General features: G+C 40.5%; 1 protein-coding gene across 2 annotated transcripts in view; it reads left to right on the top strand.

Moving 5' to 3' along the window:
• Positions 1-4,214: 4,214 nt before the first annotated feature.
• pacsin1b (protein kinase C and casein kinase substrate in neurons 1b) overlaps positions 4,215-26,397 on the top strand; it is a 221,166-nt gene continuing 198,983 nt past the window's right edge. The window contains exons 1-2 of one of the 2 annotated variants that reach the window (XM_055654464.1): positions 4,215-4,598; positions 22,295-22,375. The gene's annotated coding sequence lies outside the window, so the exon portion shown is untranslated. The remainder of the gene's footprint in view (positions 4,599-22,294; positions 22,376-26,397) is intronic. The other variant, XM_055654468.1, reaches the window with a different exon arrangement.

Raw genomic sequence — 26,397 nt, forward strand, 5'->3', positions numbered from 1 at the left:
GATTGGACCAGGGAAGGATAGGATGGAGTCGAGGTACGTGGAAATGAATTCAGTGGGACAGGAGTAGGCAGAAACAATGGGTCTGTTAGGGCAGTTCTATTGATGGATTTTGGGGAGACGGTAAAACTGGGCCGTGCGGGTCTGGGGAACGATAAGATTGGTGGCTGTGGGTGGCAGACAGCTGGAAGTAATGAAATTAGAGATGGTCTGCGAGATGATGTCCTGGTGCTCATCAGATGGGTCATGATCCTAGGATAAGTAGAAGCAGGTGTCTGAGAGCTGGTTCCTGGAAGAGGTCAACTCGTCTCTATTCCACCCCCCCCCCTGATTCTCAACACGAAATGTTATTCATTCTCTCCAGAGATGCTGCCTTGTGTCTCTCTTTTACTTATTGTTACGTCCATCGACAAACATCTGTACGATTTCCACTGGATTGCATACAGTAAATATGAAATCATATGAAATCACACTGCCTCGGCAAGATCAGCAGCATAATCAAGGGCGAGTCGCTCCCTGCTCACTCCCTCTTCTCCCCTCTCCCTTAGGGCAAAAGATGTAGAATTGTGAAAACGCACACCTCCAGATTCAGGGACAGTTTCTTCCCGACTGTTATCAGGCAACTGAATCATCCTACCACAACTAGAGAGCAGTCTTGAACTACTATCTACCCCGTTGGTGACCCTCGGACTATCTTTGATCGTACTTTGCTGGCTTTATCTTGCACTAAACGTTATTCCTTTATCATGTTTCTATACACTGTAAATGGCTCGATTGTAATTGGCTTTACACTGAGTAGTTAGCATGCAACATAAGCTTTTCACTGTACCTCAGTACACGTGACAATAAACTAAACTGATAACAAAGTATGGTTGGGTATATCCCACTATTCTTATTCTGTGTAATATTCTGTGTAATTTGAAATATCACATCTCCGAAGCTGATGGAGGATCATTTGATGCTATTTCAGCACCGCCTCCTAAAAAGATTAAAATGGTGTGAATTACAAACAAAGTGAAAGATATATCCTGAAATCTACTTTAAACTTTTATTGCTATCAGTCTACGAGTGTATAAATAGATAATGTCTGTTCCTCTCACTGTCCGCTGATCAGTGTGAGCTTCTGCAGGTTTGCCCATGGGTTTTTCCTCTGGGAGACAATTAACATTTTAAGCACCAAATGATTGTTCATCATTTGCATGAGGTTGTCATGGACAAAATAAGATATTCACCAAACTAAACGCTGCGCTGAGTATTCATCTGGGGAACATATGATTCTGGAAGTGGTTCAGTCTCCTCTGTTCTGTCAGAATAAACAATAACTTTACAGAAACAAGGTAGTCACCAGCTGTCACTCTATTTTTAGCACCATGTATTGCCTGAAGAAAGTCATTAATGTTTCTACTTGGTTGAATTACCTGGTGTCGCTTCCTGTTACTGTTTGCAGTATAATGAAGATGATAAGAAGCTAGCATTAAATAGGTTTAAACCTCCCATTTTGTTTTTAGTTACATACTAAACTAAGTGGGACACGGGAGGCCTGGTGCCCCCAACGCAACCCGTTCCCCAATGCAATATTCCACCACTCACCTGTTCCCCCAATGCAACCCGTCCCCCCCCCCAACGCAATATTGCACCACTCACGCATAGCTCTCAACTGTGCAGGCATGGCTCATTTCCCCACATCCCCCAGCACTCCTCCCCCCTCCTCTTCACCCTCCCTCTTCTTTCCCCTCTCATCCTCCCCAAATCTCTCCCTCCCTCTCTTTTCCCCCTGCCCTCAGTTACTCCCTCCATCCATCCATAAACACACACAGTTCCTTCCTCCACAGGTCATTCATTGTTAGCTGTGGTTTAGATCCTGTTGACTTGACGATTGGACCAGTTTGCAAGGTGTGTGTGTGTGTGTGTGTGTGTGTCCTGCCTGCCCAAAACATCTCTCCAGAGATGCTGCCTGTCCCGCTGAGTTACTCCAGTTTTTTGTGCCTACCTTCGATTTAAACCAGCATCTAATGTAGGAAGGAACTGTAGATTTGTTTATTATTGGATGCTGAACATTTTCAGTTTGAGTCCATTAATAGAGTCTGCACACGTGTCTTCAGATAATAACAACTGCAAAGTTATTTGGAAAGTGGTGAAATCATTGGACAAAGTCAGCATGGATTTACGAAAGGTAAATCAGGTCTGACGAATCTTATAGAATTTTTCCTGCCTGCCTGCCTGCTCGCTGCTGCCTCTGGGCCGTGGGGGGGATGGAGTCGGTGTTCCCCACGGTGGGCACCATGAGTTTCGATGAGCTCGATGGAGAAGATCTCCTCCGAGAAGGCCGTGAGGGTGAGTTACCGCAATGGCGGCGGTGGAGGAGACGGACCCAGGCGGCGGGTAGACGGGACCGCCATTGCCACAGAGGGCAAGGGGAGAGGGGTGAGTGATGAGGGATAGAGAGATGAGACCAGGGCCTCCACTGAACCCCCCCCCTCTCCGCGGCCGCCGCTGGTGGTGGGGGAGACGATAGACAAGTTACTGTGAGGAGGGGAGAGACGAGTTTGTGAGTGAGGCGGGACAGGCCACCGCCAGTGGGGCAGGAAGGGGCGTCGCCATCCCGGCCGTGGCATTGACTGACAGGAGAAGAGACCAATCTGCATGGCGCTGACTGAAGGAATCTGTGCACGCGCGGTTTTAAATATTTTTAAACCTCGATAACTTTTACAATATACCACTGATTGGAACAAAACTTGTTGCACTCACAGCACAGGAGAACGGCGAGTAACCTGGCGTAAAATCGTGGCGCTATCACATACCATTTTTGCGCAAATAGAAAAACTAGATAGATAGATAGATAGATAGATAGATAGATAGATAGATAGATAGATAGATAGATATAGATAGATAGATATGTTATGCTGGCTGAGGAGCAGGTGAGGCGAGGCAGCTTGATGCACAAGACAAAAGTAACCAATGGGGACTCCCCCCAGAGCACTAATACAGCTCCCACAAAGCTCTGATAATCTGCTTTCCATTTGTTCAAAAATCCTGGTGGTTCAACATCTAAGGTGATAAGTGATGTGAGCATAATTAGGCCATTCAGCCCATCAAGTCTACTCCACCATTCAATCATGACTGATCTATCTCTCACTCCCAACCCCATTCTCCTGCGTTCCTATAACCTCTGACACCTGTACAAAACAAGAATCTATCTATCTCTGCCTTAAAAATATCTATTGGCTTGGCCTCCACGGCCCTCTGTGGCAAATAATTCCACAGATTCACCACCCTCTGAGTAAAGAAATTCTTCCTCATCTCCTTCGTAAAGGAAGTCCTTTAATTCTGAGATTATGACCTCTAGTCGTAGACTCTCCCACTAATGGAAACATCCTCTCCACATCCACTCTATCCAAGCCTTTCACTATTCGGTAAGTTGCAACAAGGTCCCTCCCCCCTTCTAAACTCCAGCGAGTACGGGCCCAGTGCCGTCAAACGCTCATCATATATTTACCCACTCATTCCTGGGATCATTCCTGTAAATCTCCTCTAGACCCTCTCCAGAGCCAGTATATCCTTCCTCAGATATGGTGCCCACAATTGCTCACCATACTCCAAATGTGGCCTCACCAACACCTTATAGAGCCTCAACATCACATCTGTCTCACTGGGTGCTGATTCCAGAGCTCCCTTTACAAATGGGGAGAAAGATAGAGAAACACATCTTCAAGACGGCTGCCTATAGTGAAGTGATGGAAATTACAGATGTTATTAGGGGTAGAAACAAAGGAAATCTGGTGATGTTTATCAGTTGAGAGAACGTTACAGAATAGAACACGGCAGAGGAAGATTGAGATTAGCCTGGCTGATAAAATGTTTGGTGAGGTTATTGTCTGATATCAAGGAGGGCACCTCATGAGCAGTGACTGTAAGTTCATAACATATTTAACTCAAAGTGTACCTGGCTCACAAGGTTTATAGAAACATACCATCCATGGCACTCTGAATATCAACCGTTTTGTCTTTGGAGATTTATAGTAGAGAATTAAGTAATTTTACAACTTACATTTTAAATCTAATGTTGATTAGTACGGGTGTCAGAGGTTATGGGGAGAAGGCGGATGGGGAGAATGGGGTTAGGAGGGAGAGATCGATCAGCCATGATTGAATGGCGGATTAGACTAGATGGGCCAAATGGCCGAATTCTGCTACTATCACTTATGATCTTGTGATCTAAACTCATAGGACCGTGTTTTCAGAAATATATTCTATGACTAGCACGTAACAATGGCTTTAGTGCATTGGTTAAATCATTTTAATCATTCATACGTATTGGGAAAGGAACACGTTTAATAGCAGCAATCAAGGGATTGCCTGCGAAACCACATGAATTTTTCATGCTTTTCACTGGCTGTAAGTCAACCCCTGCCCAGCACAGTTTACCAGGTGCTGTGTTACATCCTGCTGCGGGTGATTGTATGGGTCCCCTGAGGAATGAAGACCAGAGCTGGCAAGCGCAAACAAAGGAGCTGAGTATAGGTAGCGCTGCAGTTGACGTGTGTGCTAACAGGATATATTTAAACTGCCGTGTGTACACGATGATGCGTTGACATTTTTTGGTGAGTAATTTTTGACCTAGTTATGTGTGTGGTACGGACAAATTTTGTTCAGTAACCTTTACCATATGCTGCTCGCATTGTGGGACCGTGCTTGAATAGTCACTCGGATAGAAATGAAATTCATTTGATGGATGTATTGCCAGCAAGACATTACAGCATTTCAGCACCTGCGATATTCTTTGATAACCTTGACAATAAACCTTTACAAGATTAGGAAAAAAATTCCATGAAGTAAAAGAATTCTATCATTTGAATCGCCTTATCTCTAAAGTCCTCAAGCCAACTTTGTTATTGTCATTTGTTCTGCAGTTTCAGTTTTTTATACACATTGATTGTTAAGTATTTCTTAATCCTCGTGCTTTTACTTAATGCAGTGTCATCACAATTCCAGCTGCATTCCTGTGTTCCCTGGAAACCAAGCAAAGTTACTGCTAGAAATTAGGAATTAATTGGTGCACGGTTGGGGTGAAAGCTTTGTAATTGGGAGGCAGTTTAATTGAAGATGGGGCCACTCAGCCTTCCATTAATCTTGTCTGCTCTTTGCAACATGCTTATTGCTTCACTACAAGTTAATTATTGTTTAATTTCATGTTATTAAGATTTTTGTACTACACCTGTTATATTAATGTCAATTTGCGACCTTTGTACACATTTTGCCTGTTAATAATGCCACGGAATCTGTGCTCTTCATTTTTGTCGGATTTCATCGGTCCATGCATTTTTTTAATTGTGCTATAAAAGGCAGAGAGAGAACTTACTGTGAGCTTGCCATCAACACACACCACAAAATCTGTTCAAACTCAGTGAGGAGGTGGCCAAGTGGATAATCTCGTGGTCCGCTATTTCCTCCGTTTCACTTCAAGTGATAATTTTAGCCTTGTGGGTAGAAAAAAAGGCGGCATGGTGGCGTAGCGATGGAGCTACTGACTTACAGCGCCAGAGACCCAGGTTCGATCCTGACTACGGGTGCTGTCTGTACCGAGTTTGCACGTTCTCCCCATGACCTGTGTGGGTTTTCTCGGAGATCTTCGGTTTCCTCCCACACTCCAAAGATGTAGAGATTTGTAGGTTAATTGGCTTGGTATCAAAAATCAAAAATTGTCTCTAGTGTGGGTAGGGTAGTGTTAATGTGCACGGATCGCTGGCCGGTGCGGACCCGGTGGGCCGAAGGGCCTGTTTCCAAGCTGTATCCCTCAACTAAACAAAGCTAAATCCAGTCTCAGGGTCCGTGGTTTGTAGGTTCAATTCCTACTTCAGGGATTGAAAGCACAAATATTTTGGCCAAAGTGCAGAGCTGAGAGAGCCCTACTGTTTGGGGAGGTGCTGTGATTTGGATGAGATAATATCTCATGGGATAACTATCTCAGGTTGACATACTAGATCATAAGTTACTACTACAAAGAAGAGCAGGGAAGCTGGAAAGGGTGCAGAGAAGATTTACGAGGATGTTGCCAGGATTCAAGGTTCTGACCTATAAGGAGAGATTGAGCAGGCTAGGACTATTCCTTGGAGCGCAGAAGGAGAAGGGTGCTCTTATAGAGGTGTACAAAATCATGAGAGGAATAGATTGGGTTGATGCACAGAGTCTCTTGCACAGAGTAGGGGAAATTGAGAACCAGAGGACATTGTTTTAAGATGGAAGGGGGAAAGATTTAATAAGAACCTGAGGGGCACCTTTTTCACACAAATGGTAGTGGGTGTATGGAACGAGCTGCTGGAGGAGGTACTTGAGGCAGGGACTATCGCAATGTTTAAGAATCATTGAGACAGGTACATGGATAGGTTTAGAGGGATATGGGCCAAATGCAGGCAGGTGGGACTCTTGTAGATGGAACAAGTTTTTCGGTGTGGGCAAGTTGGGCCAAAGGCAAGTTCCACACTGGATGACTCTGACCCTCTATGACCCTATGACAGGGCAGTCATCTTAAGTGCCTCGGTCGAAACTGATCTCTCAATTAGTAATTACACTCCTGATGAAAATCAATGCTTTTCTCTTTTTCTCTCCCCCCTCCCGTTTCCTCTCTCCTTCCACTTTTGTCATGTTTATCTCTACTTTGTTTTCAATTTCTCCTTTTACCCAGAAATTCTGAATAATAGTAATTTCACATTCCAGATAGTCAGGCACTGTTTGCATGTTGAATGTTTCAATAAAGTTGTGCTAAAACTCCCTCAGTTTTCATTATAACAGAAACAAAATGGTACTTGAAGTTTCCATTCAATCCAAAGAAAGGGAATGGCATCTTGCATCCAATTTTCCAGGGATCTTTACTAATGAAGCAAGATTTTTAATGAGATCACACACTCAGAGTTGATGTGTCACCTCACTGGCTTCACAACCAACTCTTTCATTCTCAAGACCTTCTCCTTAGAAAATGATCAGGTGTTCTCCTTACTCCTGTGCCTCAATGTAATTCATTGATAAACCACCTTCAAATGCACTGCTATCACTTATTTCTGACATAGAGCTCAGTAGTTCCGTGGCTATCTCTCAGCTGTATTCAGGCCATTTACAAGTCTCAAGACAAAAGCAATTCTTTAAATATGTGTTATAACTGTACTTCCAAACTAATTGGTCCCATAGGTGGATTGATGACAAGTAGTTGCATATTAACAAGATCACCACTTGCCTGTAATACTTCAGTCTGGTTCAAATTCTAACAGGTGTTGTTGTAAAATTATGACACGTATTATTTCCAACACTCTGGTGCGACGTTGATCCTGCCAAACATGTCTGTTGATCCAGTTGACTTTGTCTCAAAGTTTCACAGATCAGTGGAATGCTTACCCAAAGAAGCTGCTGGTCATGAGCAGATTGATCTTTAACTGACACAAGTTCAGGGAGAAAAGGCTGCTCTGCTGTGATCAGACCTAACTTATTATAAAGCCCATGAAGTAATGAACTAATTATGAGTAACTGGATCCTAAGCTAAACTAAAAACTAAACTAGATCAGTTTATCTGAAGAAGGGTCTCGACCCGAAACATCTCTCCAGAGATGCTGCCTGTCCCGCTGAGTTACTCCAGTTTTTTGTGCCTGCCTTCGATTTAAACCAGCATCTACTGTTCCTTCCTACACTGTAGATTTGTTTATTATTGGATGCTGAACATTTTCAGATGGAGTCCATTAATAGAGTCTGCACACGTGTACTCTGTCTTCAGATAATAACAACTGCAAAGTTATTGATATTATCAGTGGTATGTCTGCATGTGCGTGTGTAGCCTTCCACAGTGGATTTATTTCCTTTCCTCTTCTTACGCCTGGTGTTTCCACTCTGGCTGGGGTTTTCCAAGCAAGTGTCTGTTTGGCACACTATGTAGTGCATTTGGCTGGTAAAATGGAAGAATCTGTTTGGTGAGTATTGGAAGATTAAGAAAAGAAAGGAAGGTGCACAAAAAAGCTGGAGAAACTCAGCGGGTTTAGCAGCATCTATGGAGCGAAGGACCATTTCGGGCCGAAACCCTTCTTCAGACTGATCGGGGTTGGGGGGCGGGGAGAAGAAAGGAAAAAAGAGGAGGAGCTCGAAGGCTGGGGGATGGGAGGAGACAGCAGGAGGGCTGAGGAAGGGGAGGAGACAGCAAAGGCTAACAAAATTGGGAGAATTCAATGTTCATGCCCCCAGGATGCAGACTCCCCAGCCAATATGAGGGGCTGTTCCTCCAATATCCAGTGTTGCTCGCTCTGGCCATGGAGGAGACCCAGGACAGAGAGGTCGGATACGGAGTGGGAGGGGGTTGAAGTGTTGAGCCACTTGAAGTGTTGAGTCAGGTTGGTTATTGCGGACCGAGCGGAGGTGTTCGGCGAAACGATCGCCCGACCTCCGCTTGGTCTCACTGATATAGATCTGCTGACATCTAGAGCAGTGGATGCAATAGATGAGGTTGGAAGAGATGCAGGTAAACCTCTGTCGCACCTGGAACGACTGCTTGGGTCCTTGAATGGAGTCGAGGGGGGAGGTAAAGGGACAAGTGTTGCATCTCTTGCGGTTGCAAGGGAAAGTGCCCGGGGAGGGGGTGGACCGAGAGGGAAGGGAAGAATTGACAAGGGAGTTATGGAGGGAGCAGTCTTTGTGGAAGGCAGATATGGGGGGAGATGGGAAGATGTGGCGAGTGGTGGGGTCACGTTGGAGGTGGCGAAACTGATGGAGGATTACATGTTGTATGTGACGACTGGTGGGGTGAAAGGTGAGGACTAGGGGACTCTGCCCTTGTTGCGAGTGGGGCGATGGGGAGAGAGAGCAGTGTTGCGGGGTATGGAAGAGACCCTGGTGCGAGCCTCATCTATGGTGGGGGAGGGGAACCCCCGTTCCCTGAATAATGAAGACATTTCAGAAGCCCTGGTGTGGAACACCTCATCCTGGGAGCAGATGCGGCGTAGGCGGAGGAATTGGGAGTAGGGGATGGAGTCCTTTCAGGAAGCAGGGTGGGAAGAAGTGTAGTCCAGATAGCCATGGGAGTCAGTAGGTTTATAGTGCATGTCGGTCAGAAGTCTATCACCTGCAATGGAGATAGTGAGGTCAAGGAATGGTAGGGAAGTGTCGAAGAAAAGAAAGGAATTCACTTTACCGAAACGACGAAGCATTGCCGATATCAGTAGTGGGCAGCAACTTGTAAAATACCATAAATAATTTAAACGAGTGGATCTTATCATACTTGGCAACTGACTAAATTAATGCAACAATCTTTAATTGAAAGTTCTTAATTAATTTTTTGTTGCATTTCATCCATCTGTGGATTTTAGAGATTGGAAGGACATAGAAGGTTAGCTGTGAGACTACATGTTTATGTGCTGGCAGCATAGCTGAGTACTTGAAATTCGGGTAAATTGCTGTTGTTTGCACATGTCTCCCATCTCTCAGCCTACCCGAATCTGGCCCAGTTCACTTGCTTTAACTAGGATCAGCCAATAAGAACAGTGAACATTAAAAAAAACTGGAAATCGACACAAAATGGTGGAGTAACTCAGCGGGACAGGCAGCATCTCTGGAGAGAAAGAATGGGTGATGTTTCAGGTCGAGACCCTTGTTTGGTCTGATTTTAATAACTGGTCTGTCAATTGCTTACCATTTCATAAACCTATGTCTACTTTGAAGAAGAAGACCTGGACTTTCCACACAAACAATGAATTTACTGGCATCAGTCCAATTTTAGTTTGTGCTGGTCATTGGACTTATGGATTGAAGAAAATTCCTGTTGTTACAGAACTCTTGTACTTTCCACATATAATAGGCCCACCAGCTCAAGCAATACTGAATGGTATTTATTTGTGTCATTACCATTCATTATTACTAAGGCAATAAAAAATGTTAAATCTCCATACTTTATTGTCTAATTCTGAAATAAAGGCTAGAAATTGGACTTATAGTCACAGGAATTTAGAAGGACGAGAGGGGATCTTGGAGAAACATATAAAATTCTTAAGGCATTGGACAGGCTAGATGCAGGAAAAATGTTCCTGATGTTGTGGGAGTCCAGAACCAGGGGTCACAGTTTAAGAATAAGGGGTAGGCCATTTAGGACTGAGATGAGGAAAATCGTTCTCACCCAGAGAGTTGTGAATCTGTGGAATTCTCTGCCACAGAAGGCAGTGGAGGCCAATTAACTGGATGTTTTCAAGAGAGAGTTAGATATATCTCTTACGGCTAAAGGAATCAAGGGATATGGGGAGAAAGCAAGAACAGGGTACTGATTCTGGGTGATCAGCCATGATCATATTGAATGGAATGGAATTGGTGCTGGCTCGAAGGGCCGAATGGGCTACTTCTGCACCTATTTTCTATGTTTTTTATGTTTCTATTAAATATCTGTGGACCTAATAGCCTATTTATCAAGGAACTTTCCTGGTAAAACCAACCTGAAAGAGTTTCTGTGTTTAAGAGGGAACTGCAGATGCTGGAGAATCTAAGGTTACACAGAAGGAATGAAAAAGCTGGAGTGAAAACTCAGCGGGTGCAGCAGCATCTATGGAGCGAAGGAAATAGGCAACGTTTCGGGCCGAAACCCTTCTTCAGAATGGTGGTTTCGGGCCGAAACGTTGCCTATTTCCTTCGCTTTTTAGATTCTATTGCTGTGGACCCGCTGAGTTTCTCCAGGAACTTTTTTGTAAAACCAACCTGAAAGAGTTTCTGTTTCCCTGTTATTTCACTTAAGCCCATCTCCAAATAACATGAGGAGAGACCTGAGGGGCTGCTGTAAATACATTATTGTCCGGACCATCTTGGGGTGATATATTTTGACTGTGGTCCACCTGGTTGATGCGTATCATGGCTGATCCTTCGCTGATTGCATGTTCACATTTACAAACCTACTGGGAGGAAGATCTGGAAGAAGTCAGGAATGGAAGCTCACCTTGTAAGCCAAGCCGTCAGCAGCCAATTATGAGGCCTACCCAAAGCCCCGATGGAAAATGGAATTTGTTTAGTGAAATAAAAATTGAGATGCTTTATCTTTATTCACTCACTTATTACCTGTCTTTGGGTACACAAAACAGATGGCCATTCAACTCTCATCCAAGAGTTTTTGATGAATATGAATATGAATTCTAGATGCATTCTGCATGTACAGAGACAACGAAATGCATTAGACAACGAAATGCACATGCATGGCAAGGTTTGTGTGATTTTATTTGATACAGCTTTTTCTACATCTGGAGAATAAAAATATAATTTCCAGGTCCGGCTAGTGTTGTCACTTTACCAGGAGCTGGTTTGAAACTGGATAAGGCACCCTTGAATATTTTGCACTACTACCCAGCAGACCTATAAGTGGAGACAATATAGGAGTAAATATTATGTGGGAATCTAATATTCCATTGATAAATGCACTATGATAATAGACATTATGAGCATTATCAGTGAATTCATTACCATCAACCACTGGAGCAACCTTTGAAAGGCTGAAACATTTAATTTCCAATTTTTGGTGGGCTCTCCATGAAAGGATGGTTCATGGACTTGTATAACAACCGAGGCATAGGACCTGATCCAGACCAACCCAGCCCATGGTTTTTGAATATCGCAGCCATAAATATGTTTGTTTAGTGTCTCTTCCTGAAGCTGTTAAATATAGAAGCTGTTAGATATAGAAAGTTAAACATAGAACCTTATTTTCCTGACACTACTTTCTTAATATATCACAAAATCCTCTTAACTGACACACCCCCTTCCATTAACAACCATTCTAAGTGAGATCATCTGGTGCTGCATAGATTTTTCTTTGCATTTCAAGACCAGAGAATGCTTTCTACTCCAGCCGGCCAACAGAAAAAAACAGGACAATGTGTTTCACTGCCTTCATCACCAGTATGTCAGATTCCCTTCATATTATTTAATCATTTTGTCTCATGCAGCGCTGCTATCTGGATAGGCCCATTATATCAAAGACATTGGTGAGAATTGGAGCAGTGAGGAAGAATCATATGTTTGCAAAGGATTCATTAGAAAGTTTAAAAATCTGGAAATTCCAACACGAAGTTCAATACCATTCACAAATCGTTAGCATATGAAGCTGTCAACACCTGTACACAGCAAGATGTAGGTACAGGCTGACATATGGCAAGAAATATTCACATTAGAGAAATGCCAAAATCATTTCCATCTAATTAATCACCTACTTTTGACATGCAATAGCATTAGTCACTGACTATCCTATAATCAACATCCAGGGGTTCATAGTTGAAATTCAGCTGGACCAGCCACATAAATATCATTGATGCAATAGCAGAGCAGAGACTGAGTATGTGTAGGAAGGAATTGCAAGTGCTGGATTACACTGAAGATAGACACAAAATCCTGGAGTAATTCAACTCTGGAGAGAAGGGATGGGTGACGTTTCGCGTCGAGACCCTTCTTCAGACTGAGTACCCTGTGGTGAGTGACCTATTGTACCTCCATACACCCCATCAACAAGGCAATTTTCTCTACTTGCCTGAATAAATGCAGCCCCAACAACACTCAAGCTGCCTGTCCCGCTGAGTGTTTTGTGTCTATCTGTGGTTTAAACCAGCATCTGCATTTCCTTCTTACACAACACTCAAGAAACTTTCACCATCTTTGACAACAGATCCATCACTGGCACACAGGGGTTACAGTGCAAATATACTCACCCAGGCGGCTCCAACATCTGTGACCTCAAACAGGAGCAAAGCCTTAGATGCATTTTAGTGCTGTTTTCATTGTAACTCTGATGTGAGATTTCCTTTTCCTGAAGATTTTGTGAGATTAAGGCCTTTTTCACTGTAATTGCCAGACGAACAGCAGGAATACTGAGAACCCATGAGCACAGATTGTCTTCCTTGCAGAAAACATGTTCCCAGAGATTTAAATAGTGTGCTGAACACGAGTAAATGTTATTTTCAGCTGAGTCATATGTATCTGGCAATTTCCACAATCGGCATTTACCATAAGACTCTCGTTGGGCTACCATTTTGAATAAAGCAGCATTGAATTAGTGATTTGTTAAAGGCAGGTTGGAAGTAACATTACTCTGCAGCCCAAGCGTCTACTTCTGGGATTATTAGATCAGCCATGATCGAATGGTGGACCAGACTCGATGGGCCAAATGGCCTAATTCTGCTCTATATTATTCCACTATATTTGTTTATTTATTGAGTATTGGTGCATGTGTATATATACTATATGAATTTTCTTTCTCCCGTTATGTACTATGGGCGGGAAAGGAATGGAGGGTTATGGTCTGAGCGCAGGTATATGGGACTAGGGGAGAATACGTGTTCGGCACGGACTAGAAGGGTCGGGATGGCCTGTTTCCGTGCTGTAATTGTAATATGGTTATATGGTTTATATGTTTACATATTCTGTTGTGCTGCAGCAAGTAAGAATTTAATTGTCCTATCTGGGACATATTACAATAAAACACTCACTCTTGACTTGACTCTGTTTTATGGTCCTATGAACAAACCTCAGTTGGAACATGGATCCTGAAATATGTCAAATACTTGTGAAATAACCAAGCACTTGCATTTTTATGATCTTCTCTCACAGCCAGGACATTCCAATTTGGCTCATGTTCATGAGATAAATGAATTTTTGAGGGGAAATGTACCAAACCCCACAGGATATATGAAACCGTAGTTCCAAACAGGTGCCTACAAGAGTGGAACATTTCCTGTGTAGGGGAATCAAGGACCAGGACACAGAGGTGAGGGGGGAAAGATGAAAGATTTAATAGGACCCTAAGGGGTAACTTTATTTACACAAAGAATGCTGGGTGCATGGAACGAGCTGCCGGAGGATGTAGTTGAGGCTGGGACTATCGCAACGTTTAAGAAACATTTAGACAGGTACATACAGTACATTTAGAGAGGACAGGTTTAGAAGAAAATGGGCCATGCACAGTCAGGTGGGGACAGTGTAGATGGGGCATGTTGTCAGTGTGGGCAAGTTGAGACGAAGGGCCTGTTTCCACACTATATGACTCGATGACACTTTAAAATTATTTTGAAACAAGCTTCTATAGTTTTTTTTACTTCATTGTCACATTCAAAAACCTCCACAGAGATAGGATATGCAAAGGAAAATGAGATAAATGAATGTTTTGGGGGGAATGTACCAAACCTGGCACAATACATCTTTTTTCGTGTCCATCTTGTTATAAATTTGGACCTCGCTGTCATCGTCCGTCTTGAAAAGGACACAAGCTTCCTGCGACAATCAGTGGGAGCCATCACTTGTCGTAATAGATGATGGTGGGAGCAGAATTGGCTCAGGATACTTCCAGTTTCCAGCCCCGCAATGAGGACGCTTCTGCTATGGACCATATATGAAACCATAGTTTCAAAGAGAAGATGTTGCCAGCAGGAGGGGAATATTGCAGTGCAGTGGAATCAAGAACCAGAGGACATAGGTTTAAGGTGAGAGTGGAAAGATTTAATCAGAATCTGAAGGGCAAGTTTTTCACGCAGAGAGAGAAACAAGCTGCCAGTGGAGGTAGTTGAGGCAGGTACCATAACAACATTTAAAATACATTTGGATAAGTACATGGGTAGCAAAGGTTTAGGAGGTTATGGGTCAAATGCGGGCAGATAGGACTAGCGTAGATGGGGCATCTTAGTCGGCATGGAGAAGTTGGGCCAAAAGGCCTGTTTCCATACTGTATGACTCGATGACAAAAGTTTGGCTAAACAAAAGCCAGTGAGTTTCAGAATTCAACAATGACATCTAGACTATTTGCAATTTGTTGAAATTGCAGGAAATACTTGGTATGTCAGACAGCATCTGTGAAAAGCTAGCATTTCAGGTTTATGGTCTTTCATCAGACATGGTACGTGCTTTAAGTTGCAGAGAGGTGGAGAGAAATGAATAATTCCTTATACAATGTGTTGGAGTAATAATTGTGTAAGTCAGGCAGCAACTGTGGAAGGAATGAAATGGTGGTATTTTGGGTCTCGACCTTACTTCAGACTATAACATCACCTGAACAGTCTGATGAAGGATGCCAACCTAAAACGTCGCCTGACAGTCTGAAGAAGTGTCATGACCCAAAACATCTCCAGTCGATTCCCTCCGCAGATGCTGCCTGATCTGCTGACTTCCTCCAGTACTTTGAGTTTTGAACAAGATTCCAGCACCTGCAGTTTCTTGTGTCTCAAAATTATTCTGTAGTCCTTTTCATGGGTTTTGTTTTATTTCCTTCTTCCATTTGCATTATTAGTGCTTTTCATTAGGGTTTTGCCCTTTGTGATGTGACATTCTTCAATTTATCATAATTAAGCTATTAAAAAGCAATGTAAAAAATCTGTACATGCTCATTTTTTTAATTGATGTATCAGTCTTCCTGAAATATCATGTTAGTTATTACTTTCCTAAGATCACTGAGGAGGAAGTGAATGACTCTGCAATTAGGTTGTCCTTGACGTGTGAAAATGAGTCACTGGAACAAAGCAGCAGTTAGAAGAAAAAATATTACACTGTTTGTTCTTACAAAAATCTAGCATATTGGTCAAGTGACATCTTTAGTGGAATAATGAACAGTTATACAATTAACCAAAAAAGGAAAACTAATGGTGTAAGATAGAGAGAAGAGGAGTGAAATGTGAAGCCAGAGGAGGGGATATAGGATAAGGAGACGGGGAAGGGGGTTTATGGTGAAAGTGGGAATGGAATGGTGGGAGGAATGGCTGCGTGACCAGATGAGGCACAGGGAGGAAAGGGGAGTGAAGGGGGAGCGGGCAGGTATATCCAGTAACCTTTGATTGTTATTGATGTGATGGTGACAATTGATGTAATGAAAGATCACCTCCAAATTCTACTAAGTCATTTTGTTACATTTAAAAATGATATCAGTAGCTTGTGCAATATAGATTATTTTATGAGAAGCAAACTTTAGTCTCCAAGAATGAATGATGGTCATTATTCCCCTGCATTTTGGAGTTTATTTAGTTGATTACTTGACAACGTATGAAGCAAATATCCTCTTACTTCTGCTGTTAATTCTGAGACTGAACATTTGAAAATTTCGTACACATTTGTTGTGGAGACATACTGCATGAACCTCTCTAATCTGCCTAATCAACAGATGCACTTCCCTCAGCATGAGACCCTTCTCACTCTCTCCTTCTCTCCCCCTCTTCCTGATTAAATTAGCTGTATCTTTTAAATAGACAGATACGCCTACCTGATGCCATAGTTACAATGTATGCAAATCTGAAGAAAGTTTTTAGTGTAAAATATTAATGTGAGAATTACCAAACTATTATTAATTAAAATATATATATATGTTTTTGTGTTTATTTTATTAGAAGTTAATACAGTACAAAACAGTACAGTGGAACCTAATTTTAGGTGCCAACTATGTCATACCGTAATCCATTCTATGTACAACCTCTAGTTTTATGTTTTGAGAAGGAAGTAAGCAAGACAAGAAAAAGAAAACAATAGAAAGGGGAAAAGGGGGGAAAATAGATGGTAGAGAATAGAAAAACGTGAAGTGTGTATATATAAAAAAAAGAAAAAGTGGAAAGTAGAAATAGGAGAAGGCCCCTTAAAAGAGAAATTTTCAAATCTTTATTCGGAGATGTAGATCTATCCACGGCATGAACTGAAATCAGCAATCTTTACGGTACCGCTGCATCACATGATTCCAAAAAGTCGATGAAAGGAGACCAACTCCTTAAGAATTGGTCATATTTAGCTATTAGTCGGAGTCTCATTTTTTCAAGGCGTGCTATGTCCATCATATTCCTAATCCACATTTTAACAGTTGGTATGGCTGTATTTTTCCAAAATTTAAGTATCAATTTCTTTCCAATTATTAACCCATAATTAAAAAAAACATTTTGGTCTTTATTTAAATTGGTATCTTCTACTATTATTCCAAATATAATCCATTCCGTTTTAGGTTCTATTCTTGACTTGAAAAGCTTTGTAAATATATCAAATATATCGCTCCAAAATTGATTCAACTTTGCACATCGTACTAATGAATGTGTTATATTAGCGTTTTGAAACAAACATTTATCGCATCTGGGAGAGATGTTTGGATAAAATTTATTCAACCTCATTTTTGAATAATATAGTCTATGTAATAATTTGAATTGAATTAAATTATGTCCTGCATTAATAGAACAACTATGTGTGTTCATTAGATACTTTTCCCATCTATCCTTCGAGATCTTTATCATTAACTCATGTTCCCAATCTTCTCTTAGTGCTTCTGTTGAAGGTAATTCTCTATTTAATATATTATTATAAAAGTGTGATATTAATTTTTGTGAATCAGCCTTAATATTCATTGCTTCTTCTAAAGGGTCTAAAATTATAATTTGAAATCTATGTGTATATTTCTTCATAAAGACACATATCTGTATATATTTAAAATATTGATTATCCTTCAGTTTAAATTTTAATTTTAATTGTTGAAATGATAACAGTTTGCCCAATTCATACATATCCCCTACTTTCCTAATCCTCAGTCTATCCCATTGTTGATATGTGTTGTCGATGAGAGAAGGTTTGAATGCGGGGTTGTTCAATAGTGGGGTTAGTACTGATAGATTATTTAATTTCAAGGATACTTTTATTTGTTTCCAAATTCTTATTGTATTGTGAATAATTGGGTTCTTCTTATATATTATACTATTCAATTTTATCGGTGAGAGCAAGATCGTTCCTATATCGCGCAGATAGCACTCCTCTTTCTCCAATCTTATCCACTCCAACTGCTGAGTGGAACTATCCAACCAGTACATTATGTTCTTAATATGCACTGCCCAGTAGTAATACATAAAGTTAGGTAATGATAAACCCCCAACTTCTTTAGATTTGCACAAATGCTTTCGTTGAATTCTATGTGTTCTGTAGTCCCATATAAAATTAGTGATAGTAGAATCTAGTTTTTTGAAAAAGTATTTTGGAATATATATTGGGATCGCTTGAAACAAATATATTAATTGTGGTAAGAAAGTCATTTTTATAGCGTTAATTCTACCTATCAATGAGAGCGGGAGCGTTTTCCAAAATGTAATCATATCATTCAATTTATTTAATAGTGGCATAAAATTGGATGCAGAGAAGCGTAGAATGGCATTTGATGATTTGTGTCTTCTCGTAATTTGAATACCCAGATACTTGAATTTTTCTGTTGCAATTTTGAAGGGGAATTTTAGTAAGTGTCTCGAATCCTGTGGTTTTAAAGACATAATTTCGCTTTTATTCAAATATTATTCTATATCCTGAAAAAGAGCCGAATTCCTCAATTAGTGTTAATAAGGTGGGTATACTCGTTTGTGTATTAGTAATATATAAAAGGATATCATCAGCGTATAATGAAATTTTATTCTTTGAGTCCTTAGTGTTATATCCGTGAATATTTGGGTGATTTCTAATCCTTTCGGCCAGCGGTTCTATCATAAGGGCAAATAGCAATGGTGATAAGGCACAACCTTGCCTATTACCCCTTGATAAGTAAAATTTTGGAGATAGCATATTGTTAGTTAATATTCTTGCCGTAGGTCTATCGTAAAGTAGTTTAACCCATCTAATAAAATTCTCTCCCGTATTAAATTTTTGGAGTACCTTGTATAAATACTGCCATTCTACCTGATCAAATGCCTTCTCTGCATCCAGCGTAACAACTGAAATATCTTCATTGTCCTCATTGTGAGAGTACATTATATTGAAAAGCCTTCTCAAATTATTAAATGATTGGCTTTTGGGTAAAAATCCCGTTTGATCCATATTTATTAAATTGTTAATATAATTATTCAGTCTTCTAGCTAGAATCTTTGCTAAAATTTTCTGATCCGTATTTAGAAGTGAAATAGCTCTATAAGAACCCGGTTCATCTAAATCTTTATCTTTTTTTGGTATAAGCGTTATTGTTGCTTCTGCTAGGGTTTCTGGTAGTTTATTTTCGGTATAAGCCTGCTTTACTAAAACCATCTGGTCCTGGGGTCGTCCCATTTTTCAGTGAGTTTATTATTTGTTTTATTTCTTCACTAGTAATCCGTGCTCCTAATTGCTCTTGTTCTAAACAATCCAATTTTGGGAGATTGCAATTATCTAAAAAAATTGTAATTTTACTAACATCTGTATTTATTTTAGATGTATATAAATTATGATAAAATTGGGCAAACCTGTTATTAATATCCTTTGGCAGTGTTAGAAACTCACCCTTATCCGATTTAATTTTAGTGATAGTTTTTTCCTTTTCTCGTTGCTTCCGTTGCCTCGCAAGTAATTTATGTGGCTTATCCCCAAATTCGAAGTGTGCCTGTTTTGTAATTTGGAATAATCTTATTACTTTTGCCGATAATATTCTATTGATTTTATATTTCAATGAAGTTATCTTATTATGTTTATCTATGGTTGGGTCAGTTGCATTGCCCAGTTCTAGTAATTTTATTTCCTGTTCTATCCGCTGAAGTTCTCTTTTATTTTCTTTATTTTGAAAACTTTGGTAAGAGATTATGACGCCGCGAATATATGCCTTGAAGGTTTCCCATAATAGTAGTGCAGAAATACCCGGCGTGTCATTTATTTCGAAAAATAATTTTGTTTGTTCTTTTATATACTCATAGCCATGCGGGTTATTTAATATTTGTGCGTTGAATCTCCAAAAAGGTTTTATACCCGGCATTCCCTCAATTTAAATATAAAAGTCAATGGTGAATGATCAGAAATAATGCTATTATGATATGATGGTTTATTCGTATACGGGATTAATTTTGAATATTAATTAAAATATAATGAAAATAAAAGAAGATTTTAAAAATAAAATCCGCTGTCTGCCATGGTAGAATAATTAAATGAGCTGATGTTCTTCCATGCAGGTTGTATTATCAAAAAGTTCCTTTTCATTTATTTTGGGCTATTTTATACATCAGAATTATTTCAGACACAATTGTGGTACAGTGGAATATTATTGGAAATAAAATAGCCAGTGTTCTTTATGCATTGTATGGTCTGATTCATGTGAAAAATGACCAAGATTGAAAACCAGAGTCCTATGAATTGTTCCAGGTTATTCCATGTGACGCTGCATGATGCATGATTGACTCTAGACATTTATTAAAATTCATTTGTATGTATCTGGGCCTTGTGCCAAGGTTAGCATTTACAATTCATCTCTAATTGCCTTTGAGAAGGTAGTGGCGAGCACCTGATAATACTGCTGCAGTCCTTCTGGTGAAGATATTCACACAGAGCTGTTGCAAAGAGAGCTGCAGAATTTGGGTCCAGAGATAATGAAGGTACAGCAATATATTTCCAAGTCAGCATGGTGCGCCACTTGGAAGGGAGGGAAGCCACAGGAGGTCGTACTCACGGGAGTTTCCCCTTGACCTTCATTAGTGGCAGACATCTTGGATTTAGAAGATGTATCAGAATAGCATAGGGAAGAAATTGAAGTATACTTTGTGATGGTATTCACTGAAGTCATTGTGTGCTACTGATGGAGCAATATTTGTTCCATTACACTCAAAATATGCCTTGCATGTGGTGAAAAGGCTTTGGGAAATCCGGAGGTGCATCAAATTGTAGACTCCCGGCCTTAGAACTATTAAGCCACATTAGTTATGTGACTGGTCCAGGTGAGCTTCTAGTTAATGGTCTAGGATATTGATGGTTGGGGCTCAGCGAAGGTAATGTTGTTGTATGTCAAGAGGGTGGCTAATCTCTCTTGTTGAACATGGCCATTCACTGGTACCTGTACTTTGATGGTGTGAATGTTATTTATCAGATCACTTATCAACCTATGTCTAGGTTTTATTTTGCCCTTGCTGCATGCAGGCATGGGCTGCTTATTCTGTTGAGGAGCTGCAAATGGTGATTGCACAATGTACAAAACATCCCCACTTCTACCCTTATGGTGAAAAGAAACTCATTGATGAAGTGGCTGAAGATAATTAGATTTAAGACCCAGGAATTCCTAGGATCAGGATGATTGACCTCAGAAAACAACGGTCATCTTCCGTTGTGTAACCACTGAGGTGTTTTTGTTTTTTATGCTTGCTGACTTCAGTTTTACCAGGGTGTCTTGATGCTACCCTTCATTAGATGCTGCCTTGATGCCAAGGGCAGTCGCTCTCACCACAAGTTTTGAATTTAAGTCATATTCTAGAATTCAAATATGAATTCGGGTCATATTTGGACCAAGGATGAGATGAGATCTGGACCCGTATGATGCTGGTGAAACTGAGCACTAGTGAGAAGGTTATTGGTGGGTAAATACTGCTTTATTTGATTCTTGGCAGTTCCCTTCACTTTGCTGATGATTGAGAGTAGTCTGATGGATGAGTCAGTTGAATTTATCCTGCTTTTTGTGAATTAGACATATCTACCATACAATGTGGAAAAGGTGCCTACTTTGATCCAGTAGCAAACATCAAGGGCACATATAGTTGTGAAATATTAATATGTGTTGGAATACCATGTACCACCATCAAACCGACATGTTTAGTGATGTATTGTTGTTATTGGTTAGAAAGCTAATATATACAAGGTAATATATAATATGCTATATAAAATGAACCCCTCATTCCCTCCCCTATATGGACTCCCCCCTACAATAGTCTGAAGAAAGGTCTCAACCCGAAACATCAACAGTGCATGTTCTCCAGAGATGTTGCCTGACCTGCTGAGTTACTCCAGTACATTGTGCCCTTTTGTGTATTAGGCAGCATCAGCAATTCTTTGTTTCTATAAATGAATGTAATATCTGTGAATTGATTAGAATCGGATAAGCATTTGATTAAAAAAATAAATTGAAATTAAGTTGTAAAGGAATAAGAATAAACATTGTTACTGCTGAAGGCATGCAATTCCAGTCAATAGTATTCTCCCAAGAAGTAAGATAATAAAACAAAGTGGTTGATCATTCATTAACATTCAACTATAATCTTCAGTGCCCATCACTGTTTATTAAAGATTATTTCTCCTTCATCTGATCTGAATAGCTCCTCGGGACTAAGTAACATCTGCCGTTCAATTTGTATCGATCAGAAGCAGCAGCTTTCACATGAATGTCTGTGCTTACAGATACTGAAGTGGTTTAATGCAGTTCCACATTAACATTTCACTCTGCATCATTCTAAGTCCCAGCGGCAGCAGCTAAGGTGAGCTGATTGGGTAGCTTTGAAATCTGCTTGATGATCATTGACTTTCATCTGCGGCACTTTCCATGTGACTCTGGAAGAATTTTTTTCCGAGGGGCAGTGTTTAATGTCATCATTTTATGTTTCAGATTGTAGAGCAGTGCCCAGCCCACTAGACGTGGCTTTAATTATTGTGAATGGAAAGCTAAGTCTTGGCTCTTTCTCACGAGGTAAGTCCACTTAATTATTGATTTTTCTGCTAGATCTTGTAACCAGCAGGAAATTATACAACAACCATAGCTGGAAGTTAAGATGCCGAGGACGGTGTTACCATATTTAAAATGTATCAACATTAGATCTGAGCTTCAATGGTTTAACCCAATAACTGCTATGTCTTTGTAAACTGTAGGAGCGAGAAAACCATTGGAGAGTATTGAAGCTACTCCTAGAATAAAAGAAGCAGTGGTTTAACATTGCTGTACTGCCATAATTTGATATCTTTTTGAACACTTATGAAGGGATAACTATGTTCTATGACATGGTCTGCAGAAAGCTCTGCAAAGGAGTAATTCAGAAAAAAAGTGGATGTGTGTGATATGTTGTAGGCTCAGGTACTTTCAATATGTTTAGCTTTCAAATGTACACCCTACCTGAGGTTTGAAGAAAGCACCAGTAGATAGGGATAAAAGGAACTGCAGATGCGGCCCGTTCGCGGAGCTCGGTGAGCCGCGGGACTGATTTACCATCGCCCGGTGGGGTATCGCCTCAGCGCAGAGGGTGAAGAGGAAGGAAGAGACAGTAACCCTAAGATTTTTGCCTCCATCACAGTGAGGAGGTGCCTGGTGAACTCACTGTGGTGGATGTTAATTTGTGTTTATTGTGTGTTTTGTTGTTTATTATTACATGTATGGCCGCAGGCAAAGACATTTCGTTCAGACCGAAAGGTCTGAATGACAAATAAAGGATCTAAGTCTAAGTCTAAGTCTAAGATGCTGGTCTACAAAAAAAGACACAGAATGCTGGAGTAACTCAACAGATCAGAATGTTCTCCAGAGATGCTGCCCGACCTGCTGAGTTACTCCAGCACTCCAGTGTCTTTGTTTTTAACAGTGCAAAGGGATGATGATGGGTCAGAGTGAGCTACGGATGTTATCATGTAAATGTCACGATCAAAATGATAGTTTAACCTCAACATCCCAGTCTTTACTGTTATTTGGCCTGAACAGTAGTTGGTCTGCAGAGATCCCCGGAAAAAAAGCTTTTCCACTGTTGCGTATCAGTGATGTGGAAACATAAGCACCAAGCCATCCAGAACAGCATGATCCTTCCAGTGGAACGGATGCTAAGAATTTGCTAATGCAGGGAAATCTATTTTTATGTATGTGATTGAAGGTGTTTTATTTATGAGCTGATATCCTTTGTAAACATGCTGTGAAAGTATTTTGAAGTTTACTTTTCTGACATTAAAAAGGGTTTAATTTAAGGTTCCTTGACATTGACAATGCCCTTGTTTTATCCTCATATTGATAATGTCATCTACCATTTACTCACCAATTCATAAGGATAAAAGTATTATTTTTTGTTATGTGTTAAGCGCAACCTGCCCCACATTTAGCAATCTGTAGTCTTTACTTGGCCAGAAAGATTTATTATCCCGGTAGCAGTATTGATTTGGAGTTGCAGGGGTCGGCCTGGCCTGGTGATTTTGTCGATGTCCTCCACCGCTCAGTACACACATTCCCTGCACTTTTTTCAATGGTTTGTCCATGGTTTTCTCACAAACCACCTCAATGATTTCTTGCTACGATTGTTGTCCCTGTTGCAATCTACAGAGATCTTGCTACAACATAACTATTTTTTAACGATTATTTTTGTTCGATAGCTATCACTATAATTATAACATAATCCTCCTCTAAATAAAACAATGAACTTAACAATTAAGTTAAAAAAACGTCTATAGACCAAGGAGATGAGTGCAACAGATTTTTCATATCAGCCGAGTTTAATATCTCATTGGCTGCAGCGGCAAGTAAAAGCAATTGGATGAGTTTAAAACATTTTATTTTAATGATGACTCAGTTTGATGGCTGTATTAGTTGGTTAAAATATCTTCTCTTTGCGGCTAGTCATGCATCAAATTTTGTATGATTGCTCTCGACAAAGCTGTATTTCCACCTCTGGGGTAATGTTGGCACAAGCTGGGTTGTCAGTGCTGTTTACAAAGCACATATTACAATTTATTCTGGAATAAGGAAGCTACGCTTGGCTGGGGCTGGAATGAAATAGGAACAGGATGAAATTGTATTTTTAATATCATTGACACTTGCTGTTCAACAATGATAATATAGCTGATGGCTAGCAGCTCGTAATAACATTTGGATGGAAGAATTAGTTCCAAATGGCTAGGAGATAATATTTTAAGAAATTGGTTGCATTCAAGATGGAACTTGTTAGTTTACTATTATCTCTTATATTAGCTCTGCTCTCAGTGAGTAATATGCATTTGGCAAATAAAATGTAATTTAAAATTGTTCTCCACTGAATGAGGCTTCACTGCCCGTGGTTCTATTTATGAATTTTTCAACATGTCTGGGGATAGTCTCTGCAGTAAATGGGCAAAGACTTGTGCGATATTGTGAATACCATGCAATGTTTAAAGTCCTGTGCATCCAGTGTCAGTTGACTGGAAATCTATGCTTTGGTTGAACTATTGGGCGTTGAATTTGAGCCAGCCCATCCTGAGGCTTATTGTAGTTGCATGACTTTTGTTAGAATTTAGGTTGCAAGTCAACACTTTCTTTTGACTTACTTGGAATTGGAATTGTGAATTGCAATCTCACACTTGCCGTGTCCCCGAAGTTCCTGAGCAAATTAGAGTGTGAGCCATCCCAATGTGTGCCAGTGAACTGTGAGCTGTTTATTCCACCATTCAGGTGTTGCAGGCATAATCGTCTGCTCTCTGCTCCTGCAATAGAAAGGCAATATGTCTGCATTATGCAGGCACCTTGATTGAAGACCAAGCCATGTTTTTGAGCTGTGAGATGCAGGTACGTGTGTTGGAGTTGTGGTAAGTCTGGTGATGGGGCACATGAATGCAGGATCTGTGATGGATAGTAATTGTTGAGATATGGACAATAAGGTGCATAATGGCGCAGTCCCATTGCAGATGAGATTTCACCATGTAACAGCTGAACTTGGGCATGTTTGTGCTGCCGTTCCACCTTTCTCAACATAGTACCGGGGTTATACATCTCTCAATGAAACACCCAGAGCAGCACGTGAAAATCAAGATGCCCATTCTTCTCCTTGCTCTACCATAACTTGCTACAACCTCTCTGAATCTGTACAATGTTACCCAGTTACGTTGGAAGCAATGAATATTCGCCCATTAATCTGCTCCAGTTGGCTGCAGCTAATGCCAGCAACTAAGATCAGACCCAGTGAATATGACTGAAGCAGAGCAGCATGCTACTGACCCTGTAGTCATTTTAATGAGAAGCACACAAGAATTTCAGCTGGACCCGTACTGGGCTAAATAGAAGAAGGCTCCTCGATCATCGTGATTTATTTTTTATTTATTTATTATTTTTTTAATTAGAAGCAATGTACATACATAATAATCATGGTATATAACATAATACATTTCATGTACAACTTTTTTTAAAATTTTGATAGAAAAGAAAGAATGAAAAAAGAGAAGCTTGAGGATAGAAGTGATGTGTAGAGCGCAATAATTGACGGTTAATGATTGATATTTAGATAAATAGAGAGCGTCCTTAGGTGTAGAAAAAAAGCCCCGAAAATAAAAGGGCCTTAAGGAAAGAAAGAAAATAAGGAGAAAATGCAAACAAGATAGAACTAAACAGAAAAGAAAGGGAATATGCCTAATAGTAACGTTACACACTATCATCGTGATTTCAAGGCACATTTTCAATTCCCCTACATCTGAATGCAAATCCTATAGTGCCTGCTTATGTTGTAATGGATCTAGCATGAAGAAGGACCCACGGGTAAGATGCTGTGGACAGGTGGGTACAGGGTTTGGAGCTGGAATCCAGTTAGTCATAGAGTGATACAGCATGGAAACAGACTTGTAAGCCCAACTTGCCGAAACTGGGCAACATTTTCCATCTACACTAGTCCCACCTGCCTGCATTTGGCCCATATCCCTCTAAATTTGTCTTATATGTGCACCCGTCTAAATGTTTCTTAAACGTCGCGATGGTACTTCCCTCAACTACCTCCTCTGGCA

This window comes from Leucoraja erinacea, chromosome 24 (assembly GCF_028641065.1).
Source record: "Leucoraja erinacea ecotype New England chromosome 24, Leri_hhj_1, whole genome shotgun sequence".
NCBI lineage: Eukaryota > Metazoa > Chordata > Chondrichthyes > Rajiformes > Rajidae > Leucoraja > Leucoraja erinaceus.